Source organism: Pelobates fuscus, chromosome 3, assembly GCF_036172605.1.
Source record: "Pelobates fuscus isolate aPelFus1 chromosome 3, aPelFus1.pri, whole genome shotgun sequence".
Taxonomy (NCBI): Eukaryota; Metazoa; Chordata; class Amphibia; order Anura; family Pelobatidae; genus Pelobates; species Pelobates fuscus.
In genome coordinates this window covers 262,461,596-262,474,812 of record NC_086319.1, presented here as the reverse complement: position 1 = coordinate 262,474,812, position 13,217 = coordinate 262,461,596, and the positions used below count along the sequence as shown (strand labels likewise).

At 38.2% G+C, this 13,217-nt stretch overlaps 1 protein-coding gene across 3 annotated transcripts in view; it reads left to right on the top strand.

Moving 5' to 3' along the window:
- The first annotated feature begins 1,097 nt into the window (after positions 1-1,097).
- Positions 1,098-13,217, top strand: part of GPAT4 (glycerol-3-phosphate acyltransferase 4) — a 32,816-nt gene continuing 20,696 nt past the window's right edge. Inside the window, exon 1 of one of the 3 annotated variants that reach the window (XM_063448452.1) lies at positions 1,098-1,200. The gene's annotated coding sequence lies outside the window, so the exon portion shown is untranslated. Of the gene's footprint in view, positions 1,201-5,728; positions 5,752-6,207; positions 6,230-13,217 lie in introns of those variants that run through there. The other 2 variants (XM_063448455.1, XM_063448453.1) reach the window with 2 other exon arrangements.

The window sequence follows — 13,217 nt, the reverse complement described above, 5'->3', positions numbered from 1 at the left end:
GTAGTATTGGTTGTTGCGTTGCTAGCCGCATTTTTACACATATGGGGTGGCACCTGTCTGTCAGCTGGTTGTGGGGGGAAGGTCATTGTGGCTGTCAGATTTTACGTCAGCTTGCGGAGCCAGAGACTTAGAATTCAAGTTAAGTAAATGGAACATCATTAAGTAAAAGAAATGGAACATCATTAAGTAAATGGAGAGGTAATTATAACTAAAATATAACAAAAATATAAACCGCTGGGTGTAGCCCAAGTATTTAAGTCCTTGTGTTAGAGGAGAAAAGGTGAGTGCAGTTTGAGTTGGCCTGCAGTCCTTTCCTAGAGGGGTGATGTAACTCTTCAGGTCAGTGCGTTGCAAGGTGGTGCCGCCATTGCTCTTGGTACAAATGGCGTTATCTGGTCAACTGACCACCTCGGTCGGGGTGTTGTCGATAAGGTTCCATTTAGCAGTCCAAGCTTGCTGAGTAGAAGCCTCCGAGAGGTGAGTGAGGGAGTGGGTCTTGCCGTCCTTCTCCACCAGGAGCCTGTGCATACCCTATTTGTAGGGAACCTTGTGGTCTCGGGGTGATTGGGCGTAGTGACTGTCTCCACAGGAGGGTGTGGCCGGACAAGTCCCTATAGAAGGTGAGGTGGTGGCCCTCAAAATCAACAGCAGGTGTCTTCCTGGTTGCTCCCATAATGATCCCCCTATCAGAGGGACAAATTTTATCAGCACGTCTTTGGGTGCCTCTTGAGGAGCTTTAGGTAGGTGAAAATAATAGTCTATTGCTACCTGTTTCGAAATATTAAACTTTTAAATCTACACATTAATGGCATGCATTCAGTGGGATTTCTTTAGCAAACAACGTGTACTTATCGACTTTTTTTTTTCTTTCTTACACATCTTTCTGCAAAAAAAGCCATTTTTATATATATATATATATATATATATATATATATATATATATATATATATATATATATATATATATATAAAACACATTTTTGTTTCTCAACGACTGCCATACAAATCGTACTAACTTCTCGCCACCAGGTGTCGCTCTACCTTTCGTCTCGCAGTGCGCGTTCTCTAGGACCCTCTGGAACTCCGCATTGGGTTCACTGATCCGCTCGTGCGCTTGTGGCGGAGAAAAACGCTGGCCGGCGCGTTGACGTCACTGGGAACGCGCAAAGACGGTGGAGGAGGGGAGAACGAAAACCGGGGGTAAGAGCGTGAATACCCCCCTACCCCCACCCCCACCCCCACCCCCACCCCCACCCTCACCCTCACTACATTATCTCCCCCTCCCTAATACAGGATGGAGGAGCCGTGTGTGTCCGCCTCCATGTTATAGTGTTATTACAATAATAGCCCCTATTGTCATTACTGTCTGTACAGCACGGACTGCCATATCATGGGGATAACAGCAAGCTCTCTGTGTGTAATGGCTGGCTGTATATAATATATAGTGTGTGTCTGTCTATATAATATATAGTGTGTGTGTGTGTGTGTCTGTCTATATAATATATAGTGTGTGTGTGTGTGTGTGTGTGTCTGTCTATATAATATATAGTGTGTGTGTGTGTCTGTCTATATAATATATAGTGTGTGTGTGTGTGTGTGTGTGTGTGTCTGTCTATATAATATATAGTGTGTGTGTGTGTCTGTCTATATAATATATAGTGTGTGTGTGTGTGTGTGTGTGTGTGTGTCTGTCTATATAATATATAGTGTGTGTGTGTGTGTGTGTGTGTGTCTGTCTATATAATATATAGTGTGTGTGTGTGTGTCTGTCTATATAATATATAGTGTGTGTGTGTGTGTGTCTGTCTATATAATATATAGTGTGTGTGTGTGTCTGTCTATATAATATATAGTGTGTGTGTGTGTCTGTCTATATAATATATAGTGTGTCTGTCTATATAATATATAGTGTGTGTGTGTGTCTGTCTATATAATATATAGTGTGTTTGTCTGTCTATATAATATATAGTGTGTGTGTGTGTGTGTCTGTCTATATAATATATAGTGTGTGTGTGTGTGTGTCTGTCTATATAATATATAGTGTGTGTGTGTGTGTGTCTGTCTATATAATATATAGTGTGTGTGTGTGTGTCTGTCTATATAATATATAGTGTGTGTGTGTGTCTGTCTATATAATATATAGTGTGTGTGTCTGTCTATATAATATATAGTGTGTGTGTGTCTGTCTATATAATATATAGTGTGTGTGTCTGTCTATATAATATATAGTGTGTGTGTGTGTGTGTCTGTCTATATAATATATAGTGTGTGTGTGTCTGTCTATATAATATATAGTGTGTGTGTGTCTGTCTATATAATATATAGTGTGTGTGTCTGTCTATATAATATATAGTGTGTGTGTGTCTGTCTATATAATATATAGTGTGTGTGTGTCTGTCTATATAATATATAGTGTGTGTGTGTCTGTCTATATAATATATAGTGTGTGTGTCTGTCTATATAATATATAGTGTGTGTGTGTCTGTCTATATAATATATAGTGTGTGTGTGTCTGTCTATATAATATATAGTGTGTGTGTGTCTGTCTATATAATATATAGTGTGTGTGTGTGTCTGTCTATATAATATATAGTGTGTGTGTGTGTCTGTCTATATAATATATAGTGTGTGTGTCTGTCTATATAATATATAGTGTGTGTGTGTCTGTCTATATAATATATAGTGTGTGTGTGTCTGTCTATATAATATATAGTGTGTGTGTGTGTCTGTCTATATAATATATAGTGTGTGTGTGTGTCTGTCTATATAATATATAGTGTCTGTCTATATAATATATAGTGTGTGTGTGTGTCTGTCTATATAATATATAGTGTGTGTGTGTCTGTCTATATAATATATAGTGTGTGTGTGTGTGTGTCTGTCTATATAATATATAGTGTGTGTGTCTGTCTATATAATATATAGTGTGTGTGTCTGTCTATATAATATATAGTGTGTGTGTGTGTGTGTGTGTCTGTCTATATAATATATAGTGTGTGTGTGTCTGTCTATATAATATATAGTGTGTGTGTCTGTCTATATAATATATAGTGTGTGTGTCTGTCTATATAATATATAGTGTGTGTGTGTGTCTGTCTATATAATATATAGTGTGTGTCTGTCTGTCTATATAATATATAGTGTGTGTGTCTGTCTATATAATATATAGTGTGTGTGTCTGTCTATATAATATATAGTGTGTGTGTCTGTCTATATAATATATAGTGTGTGTGTGTGTCTGTCTATATAATATATAGTGTGTGTGTGTCTGTCTATATAATATATAGTGTGTGTGTCTGTCTATATAATATATAGTGTGTGTGTCTGTCTATATAATATATAGTGTGTGTGTGTCTGTCTATATAATATATAGTGTGTGTGTGTCTGTCTATATAATATATAGTGTGTGTGTGTCTGTCTATATAATATATAGTGTGTGTGTGTGTCTGTCTATATAATATATAGTGTGTGTCTGTCTATATAATATATAGTGTGTGTGTGTGTCTGTCTATATAATATATAGTGTGTGTGTGTGGGTCTGTCTGTCTATATAATATATAGTGTGTGTGTGGGTCTGTCTGTCTATATAATATATAGTGTGTGTGTGTGTGTCTGTCTGTCTATATAATATATAGTGTGTGTGTGTGTCTGTCTATATAATATATAGTGTGTGTGTCTGTCTATATAATATATAGTGTGTGTGTCTGTCTATATAATATATAGTGTGTGTGTGTGTGTGTCTGTCTATATAATATATAGTGTGTGTGTGTCTGTCTATATAATATATAGTGTGTGTGTGTGTCTGTCTATATAATATATAGTGTGTGTGTGTCTGTCTATATAATATATAGTGTGTGTGTGTGTGTGTCTGTCTATATAATATATAGTGTGTGTGTGTGTGTGTGTCTGTCTATATAATATATAGTGTGTGTGTGTGTCTGTCTATATAATATATAGTGTGTGTGTGTGTCTGTCTATATAATATATAGTGTGTGTGTGTCTGTCTATATAATATATAGTGTGTGTGTCTGTCTGTCTGTCTATATAATATATAGTGTGTGTGTCTGTCTGTCTATATAATATATAGTGTGTGTCTGTCTGTCTATATAATATAGTGTGTGTCTGTCTGTCTATATAATATAGTGTGTGTCTGTCTGTCTATATAATATAGTGTGTGTGTGTGTGTGTGTCTGTCTATATAATATATAGTGTGTGTGTGTCTGTCTATATAATATATAGTGTGTGTGTGTGTCTGTCTATATAATATATAGTGTGTGTGTGTGTCTGTCTATATAATATATAGTGTGTGTGTGTCTGTCTATATAATATATAGTGTGTGTGTGTCTGTCTATATAATATATAGTGTGTGTGTCTGTCTATATAATATATAGTGTGTGTGTGTCTGTCTATATAATATATAGTGTGTGTGTCTGTCTATATAATATATAGTGTGTGTGTCTGTCTATATAATATATAGTGTGTGTGTCTGTCTGTCTATATAATATATAGTGTGTGTGTCTGTCTGTCTATATAATATATAGTGTGTGTGTGTGTCTGTCTATATAATATATAGTGTGTGTGTGTGTCTGTCTATATAATATATAGTGTGTGTGTGTGTGTGTGTCTGTCTATATAATATATAGTGTGTGTGTGTGTGTCTGTCTGTCTATATAATATAGTGTGTGTGTGTGTGTGTGTGTGTGTCTGTCTATATAATATATAGTGTGTGTGTGTGTGTGTGTCTGTCTATATAATATATAGTGTGTGTCTGTCTATATAATATATAGTGTGTGTGTGTGTCTGTCTATATAATATATATAGTGTGTGTGTCTGTCTGTCTATATAATATATATAGTGTGTGTGTCTGTCTGTCTATATAATATAGTGTGTGTCTGTCTATATAATATATAGTGTGTGTGTGTGTGTCTGTCTATATAATATATAGTGTGTGTGTGTGTGTCTGTCTATATAATATATAGTGTGTGTGTGTGTCTGTCTATATAATATATAGTGTGTGTCTGTCTATATAATATATAGTGTGTGTGTGTGTGTGTGTGTCTGTCTATATAATATATAGTGTGTGTGTGTCTGTCTATATAATTTATAGTGTGTGTGTGTCTGTCTATATAATATATAGTGTGTGTGTGTCTGTCTATATAATATATAGTGTGTGTGTGTCTGTCTATATAATATATAGTGTGTGTGTGTGTCTGTCTATATAATATATAGTGTGTCTGTCTATATAATATATAGTGTGTGTCTGTCTATATAATATATAGTGTGTGTGTGTGTGTGTCTGTCTATATAATATATAGTGTGTGTGTGTGTGTGTGTGTGTGTGTCTGTCTATATAATATATAGTGTGTCTGTCTATATAATATATAGTGTGTGTGTCTGTCTATATAATATATGTGTGTGTGTGTCTGTCTATATAATATGTGTGTGTGTGTCTGTCTGTCTATATAATATATATAAATATAAAATGCATCTTGCATGGGTTGTCACTGCCCCCCCTCCCCCCAATTTATATACAGTTTTATTAATACACAGTGATTCTGTGTAGAGAATTATTATTATTATTATTATTATTAAGATTATACTTAGTCCAAACCCCCTGTTCCTGCAAATGAAACATGTCTTGAAATGACTTGTATATTCACCCATTCTTATGTTGGTACATAAAAAAAAAAAAAAAACCCCATAAGAATAATGCACTGGTGGACAATATATACCAAGGTGTGTAACTCTAAGGTAGGTAATGGCGGTGGGGTTTTAATTAATTGTAGCTAAAGCTGGATTAATAATTGCAAGTTATTTATTGAACAAATGATAAAGTATGTTTCATGCATGATAATGTCACGCCGTTAAATAAAAACAAACATTGGTTCATATTAAAGCTGATATGGTATCCAGAGTGTAACTGGAGTGTCAAAGGTTAACTGTCCCTGTAATAGGTTATCCAGTAAGTATTCTTTTACTTGTGCTTTATAGTTTGTTTTTCCTTGGATGAAACTTGAGTACTCAATTAACACTCCAAGCACCATAACTGCTAAAAAGCCTTTGTAGTGGTCATGGTGCCATGACAGCTCTAACCTGTCAAACTATTCTAGCACCATCTAACAAGTATCTGGTTTGTGCTGCTTACTGTTTCAAGAGTTTATGATGAGCACTCCCCTCAGTTAATCTGTTCCTATCTGACATCTCCGGGTCAAGCAGCCATCAGGTTCAGGTAAGTGCAAGACCACACTAAAACCATTTGCATTGTGATGTGCCTCTTGGCACCATATCCACTACAGCTGGCTATAGGAGTTTGAGTGCTTGGAGTGTTCTTTTAAAAGGGTTCAACACCATGTTTTGAATTGTTTGTGTCAGCCAGTTTCATTGTGACTCTTAATATATTATGTAAACATTGAAATAGATTTTGCATACATGTTGCAACCGAGCAGCTGGTTGGTTAAAGATGTGGGTGGTGGGAATGTTTGCAGGTAAAGGACAACTGTAACCTTAAAGCTGTTGTTAAAGGGACACTCCACTTCCCAAATACAAAATGAACAGAAATCACTGTTTAGAAGATACTCCCCAACTGAAAACTTGTATTTAATTATGTATTTTATATTGGGATTATATAGAAAAATTGCTTGCAAAATTGCAGATCTATTGACTGCTGCCTCTAAAAGCCTAATACTTCTAACCCTGCCCAGACTTTGTGAATGTTCAATCACAGACTTCCCAATGTAGCTCAGTGTGAAGTATTTGCTAAGGCAGGTGCTCGAAGGTAAGTGCAAATAAGCTAACCAAACCAAGAAGTAACATTACCTGTTGTCTGCTTGAAAAGTCAAGGAGGAGTGTAACCAGTTGAATTGATAAAACTGTCAATTTCTATTAAAAACTGCACATTTTACAAAATGATAAAAATAGCACACACTCTTCACCTTTAGGGGTCTGGAGTGCCTCTTTAATATGATAAGGTTATCCTCAAGTATTTAATGGAAATACATTTTGTTTCCACTCCAGAAGTAGGGAAGATCATTAAAACAAACTGTTGGACTGAAACACTGTCTGAGAAAAGGTGCATTTATTATTTTTTTAATATACACATTTTTTAAATTCAATACTTGATGAAAGGATTATATTACAATAGGTTTGAAGAAGCATTTGTCCTTTAACAATGTAATCCATTTATTTAATGTACCTTCATAATTGTGCATGACAAAATCTGTGTGGCTGTTAGTCTTTGAGTTTATTTAAAGCAGTTGCTATCCTTCCTCTTTACAAGCAAGTTAGAGAGAGCAATCTAATCTGACATGGAAACTGTGCAGCCTGCCAAGCCTGCTTCCTATTGGCACAAGTCCCCTGCTGGCCAACAAGCTCTAGGTCCAAACTCTGCTTTGAAGATTTTAGCATAGACAGGGGGTTTATTCACTAAACAGTGGCTTGCTAACCAAATTGCAGCATTGAATCATTTTTTAGGAATAAGTCCCATAGTGCTTACATGCTACACAGTTAAAATGCAGCTCAATTTGAAGTCTTTACACGGCAGGTGCAATTCCTTTAACTATTTTAAACAACCAGGAAGTTACAGGACTACTTATGACAGCCGGGGGATGTAACAAGGTTAATTTATAATATTGCCAATATCAATTGCAATCTGCACTTTTTATTAAATGAAAAAAACAGGCTGAAGTAGATCTAGTGTTTTTTGGGGATCTGAAGTGTCCTTTTAAACAGCTGGCAAGCTAAAAACAAAACTGCTTGGTGTGCTCGCTACTCACGTGGAATGCGTTAGTAATTGCTTTAAAAACTAACAGAAAAACGCACTACCCGTTTAACAGGTTTTACTAGCGATCCAAAATGAGTAATCGCACTTAAAGAAATTAGGAAATGGCTGAGATACCTTAGCCATTACATGACTGGGTATTCATTTCTATGAAGATTTTACTGGGCATGCAGATATGTACAAGTTTTTAACTAATTCATGTTTGTTTGTTCCTAGTGGAAATTAATATAAATAATGGGCACATTGCAGTACAGTTGCATCCAACCATTGCTAAACACATAAAAGGGAATTTAAGCAGGTGATGACTCACTTATTTTCCTCAGTCTTTTTTGTTAACCTAATGAAATGTGATGAGCCATTGCTTTAACCCCTTAAAGGGACTCTCCAGTGCCAGGAAAACAAACCGTTTTCCTGGCACTGCAGGTCCCCTCTCCCTCCAACCTCCCATCCCAAGTTGCTGAAAGGGTTAAAAACCCTACAGTGACTTACCTGTATCCAGCCCTGATGTCCCTAGGCACTGGGTCAGGCTCCGCCTACGATATTGTGCATGTGCGGCCAGCGGTGGGGAGACCTAATGCGCTTGTGCGGACATTATACGTCCGCATAGGAAAGCATTGAATAATGCTTTTAATGCTTTCCTATGGGGATTTCGGCGACACTGGAGGTCCTCTCATAGCATGAGGACGTCCAGCGTCATATAACACGCTTTTTGTGTTCTATGAACACGGAAGTGTCCTCTAGTGGCTGTCTACTAGACAGCCACTAGAGTAGGACTTAACCCTGCAAGGTAAATATTACAGTTTATGAAAACTACAATAATTACACTTGCAGGGTTAGGGGTAGTGGGAGTTGCCACCCAGACCACTCCAATGGGCAGAAGTGGTCTGGGTGCCTGGAGTGTCCCTTTAAGGACCAAGCTTAATTTGTTTGTTTTACACTTAAAGGGACACTACACTGCCCAAATACAAAGTAAATAAAAATCACTCTTTAGCAGATATACTCCATGTGACCAAAGTAAACTCATCACGGGTTCTTGAAAGGGCCTGCTGGCTAGCCTCTTGCCTCAGAACTATGGGTCCTGCAATATACCTTGCCCAATGCACTTTAAAAGGCTCTGTTTATGTGAAGTATGTACTTTTGTACTCCAGACAGAAAGACCGACCGTTAGCCCTAATTCTCTGGAACTGTTTTGGGCATGGGACCATGTGCACGGTGGGTCAAAAATAAGACTTTCAGGAAATTCCTGAACTGATCTGGGTGATTTTTGGATATGTTGGTCACCCAGATCGGGGCTATCATGGGATGTGACCGATATGGGGGATATGTTGTATTTTGGGGTTCTTAGGAGACTTTGTAAAATATGTGTTTTTCTATGCTTGGGGATAATTACGTTAATACATTATCTACATTAATTGTATCACAGGCAGAGGGGAGGGATTGTGTGCTGTATGTGGGAGTGTCAGGCATTGTTGCATTGTTTCTATGGGTCTGTACAATTTGTGTCCTGGGCCCCATCAGGTTCCTCTGGCCTGAAAAGTCTAATCGTGGTGCCAATTTTTTGCCAGTTTGTGATTTAAAAAAAAAAAAAAGTCTGCATTTTTCACATACTTATTACAATTTAACTGCCCATTTCTGAAATCTGGTATGTGCCACCTCCAAATTATGCTAAGCAAACTCTTCTGAACAAATCAATACCCCCAATGTATGCCTATGTCATTAGTTTGCAAATTACAGTCCATATAAGAGACCTGACTATTTAAGTTTTTACAATAGCAATTTTCATTGATGAATTTGATAGGTCCGTTCTGTGTTTTGGGGCATTGTAGCAGGTTCACAGTTCAAATCACCTCATAAATTCATACTATTTGTAAAAGTAGAGAACACAAGGTATGTCATATGGTGATATTTTAAGCCTTATTTTACAGAAACATTAGCTACAAATATTTTCGCAGTTTATAGTATTTTTTTTTTTTTTTTTTTTTTACATGCACGTTGGTATTTAGCAGTTTATTTTGTAAACTTGATATGTGCTACTGTTATACAAATCAATCAATTGTGCTCAACTTTATCTTCTGAGTACAGAATGACCCTGTTCGTATACCCATGTCAAGTATTTGGGAAAATATAGAGTTGAATCTATATCCTGCCAATTACAGTATTTATTTTTCTAATTACAAATTGAAGACCGGTATATGATGCACTTTAAAGCGGCACTGTCATGCTGAACTTACTTTTCCCCAATCGATTCCTCTTCTCTCCGTCTCTCAGGATCTGTTCTTCATTTCTTCCTATCTTCTCTAGTTTTCTTTAAAACTTAAGAAAAAGTAGGGACTATTTCTCTTATGGAGGTTTCCTATGCGGTGACCAGCGGAGGAGCAAAGTGTGCTTAGTTTCTGGTGATCACTGCAATTTTCCCACAATCCTTACCTTTCCTCCCTGTTCCCGCGATGCTTCCGAATTGTGTTCTAACTGATTCTTCATTCGTGTTAGAACGCAATTCGGGACTTTGTTCGTATCGGAATTTCATTTGAATGAATGAAACTCCGATCCTATTAATTGCTGCGGCTGCATCTTGCAGTCGCTTAGTAGATAACTCCCTAATTCCCACGGTATCAGGGAGCTATCTACTAAAAGGCTGACAGACCTAAATTGGTCTTTCATCCACATTTACTAATAGTAAGTAAAGATTACTTAGTATTAGTAAATTATGCCCCTACTCGCGATACCGCACCCCCCACCATACCCCACCCCCCACCATTCTTATATAGGGCCCCCACCCACTGCTCAGGGGTGGGGGCAGGGGGGGAGGACAGTAGGTCCCCCCCTTATTGTTTTTTTAGGGCCCCCACCCAACGCTCAGGGGTGGGGGCCAGGGGGGAGGACAGTAGGTCTTCTCCCCCCCCCCCTTATCCTTATTTAAGGCCCACACCCACCGCTCAGGGGTGGGGGCTGGCGGGAGGACAGTAGGTGTCGTCGGCCCTTATTGTTATTTAGGGTGCCCCCACCTGCTGCACATGCATTGTAGGGAGGTCATACAGGCACGTGGAGGCCACACACACTACTGAGCCTCATTTTGACTTGTTTAACCCCTTAAGGACCAAACTTCTGGAATAAAAGGGAATCATGACATGTCACACATGTCATGTGTCCTTAAGGGGTTAAAGGACATTACATCAAAGTTGGATCAGTCTGTAGTGTGTTTTTCCACTTTAATTTTGAGTGTGACTCCAAATCCAGACTGCCATGGGTTGGAAAAATTTGATTTCCATCTTTTAATTTTTGTGTGATTTTGTTGTCAGCACATTCAACTATGTAAATAACAAAGTATTTCAGAAAAATATTTAATTCATTCAGATCTAGGATGTGTTATTTTTGTGTTTCCTTTATTTTTTTTGAGCAGTGTAGTTGTTTTGAAGTCTATATCCTGTCCCTGAACACTTTTCAATGTAAACACGGACTTTTCAGACAAAAGGCGTTTAACCCCTTAAGGACCAAACTTCTGGAATAAAAGGGAATCATGACATGTCACACATGTCATGTGTCCTTAAGGGGTTAAAGGTGTTTACATTACTGCCTGGTGACATCTGTAGCGACAGTCACTCAGATGGTCTCTAGAGGTGCTTCCTGGGCCAGTGCTTTACAATGTGCAGCACACATGTTAATTTTCCCCATAGGAATGCATTGATACAATGTATCTCTATGAGAAGTTAAATTGATGCAGTGGTATTTTGCTGTGCATGCGCAATAGTCTCCCAATGCTTTCCTATGGGGAAGCATTGGATTGGCTGAGATCGTCAAGATTGATGTTCTCTGCCGTGGAGGTGGGGCCAGCCTCTGCGTCACCAGTGCGGAGTGGGAAAAAAGTGAGTAAAAAACCTTCCCATGTGATTTGGAGGGAACACACACAGATACACACTCAGACACACACTCACAGAAACACTAACAGACATACTCACACACAGACACTCACTCACAAGTAATTCATTTTTTATTTAAATTTAAACCCATCCAGCCTCCCAACCTTTGGAGAGCTGGAGTGGATGGGCTTTCATTGGGGTCCAGTGGGGCTGCTGTTACCTCCCTGCTCTGTTCCATCTCGCACACTGTTTAGTAAGCTAGGGGCCAGAGAAAATTTCTATAGAAGCAGCAGAATGTGAGTGGTAGTAAAGCTACTTGTAGTATAAAGTTCCAGGTCAGCCGAATCCAGGCCTGGCAGGTGCAGGAACTTAGCCAAGGAATCTTTAGTGGTGGCAGCAGTACTGTGGTGTGGCAAGGCCTCCAAACAGCCACAGACTTGCTCTGTTTACCTTGGAAACGTGCAAAGCCAAGTCCTTCCCATCAAGGAAATAGTAGAGAAAGAATACAGTTTGTTGGGATCATATATACTTACTTCTCTTTCTGTGTGGTCGATGCGGTAGGGAGAAACCTTTTGTGGCCTGCAGCCCAGGTGTGTGCACGTGGTTGGAAGTAGTTGCTTGTGTATGAGTAGTACCCAAGGGAGGCTCACCTCCACTCCGCTTTTCATCTTCCCGGGAACTCAGCTGACTTGGTGCCACTCGCGCCTCTAGTGTAGGCTAGATTGCGTCCAATCTCAGCAGAGATCTCTCCAGAGGGTCGTAATGGTCTTGTGGCTGCAACTCCAGTGTGTGATCTATTTAAATATTTTTGATTATAGAGGAACTGTCACTTTTGTCTTGCTGAATATTATGTTTTCATTCCATTTACTGGTCTGTGTACTATTGAGGAGTATACAGGGGGAATAATTGTAAACCACACCTTTGTAGCACTTATAGATACTGGAATCAGCATCTTTCCAAAATCCTCTGCAGACTGAATATATGCTTTCCCTGATAATGAGATACATGAGATTTACATCATATGCCAGTCTGTGTTTTAGCAGTCATTCATAAGATGCAAAGTATAATAATAAAAAACTGAACAATATTTGGGGGAGAATATAAATCTTACAAACTATTTTTAAATGTTAGCTAGATATAAGCTGTGGTATAAAAGCTCTGAAGGACCAGTTCATCTTTAACAGAATTATGTAGTTCTAGGAATTATAGTCCTAAAATAGATGTAGGGCCAGGGTTAGCTATACTTGGTGTTGACCATATTTACCTAATCCGTGGGGCAGCAGATTTCAGTTTCCTAAACAGACTTGTTTGTACCCTCTCATGTGGACAGAAGTCATAGGAACATAACGTAGCAATAGCATAACCCTCGTGCTCGGTGTTCTCTTAACTGAATTATGTCATGTACCCTTTCGGCACACTTTCCCTTGTATCATTTTTGCAAATATTTTCCATGTATAAAGTCATGCTTTTACCTTTGTATGTGTGCCAATTTTGTTCTCCCTCTCCCTTTTTTTTTTTTCTTCCCAATTTTGTTCTTTTTGACCCTGAGTTTTGGCTGCTGTCCCTTACCCGGCTGTCTGCGT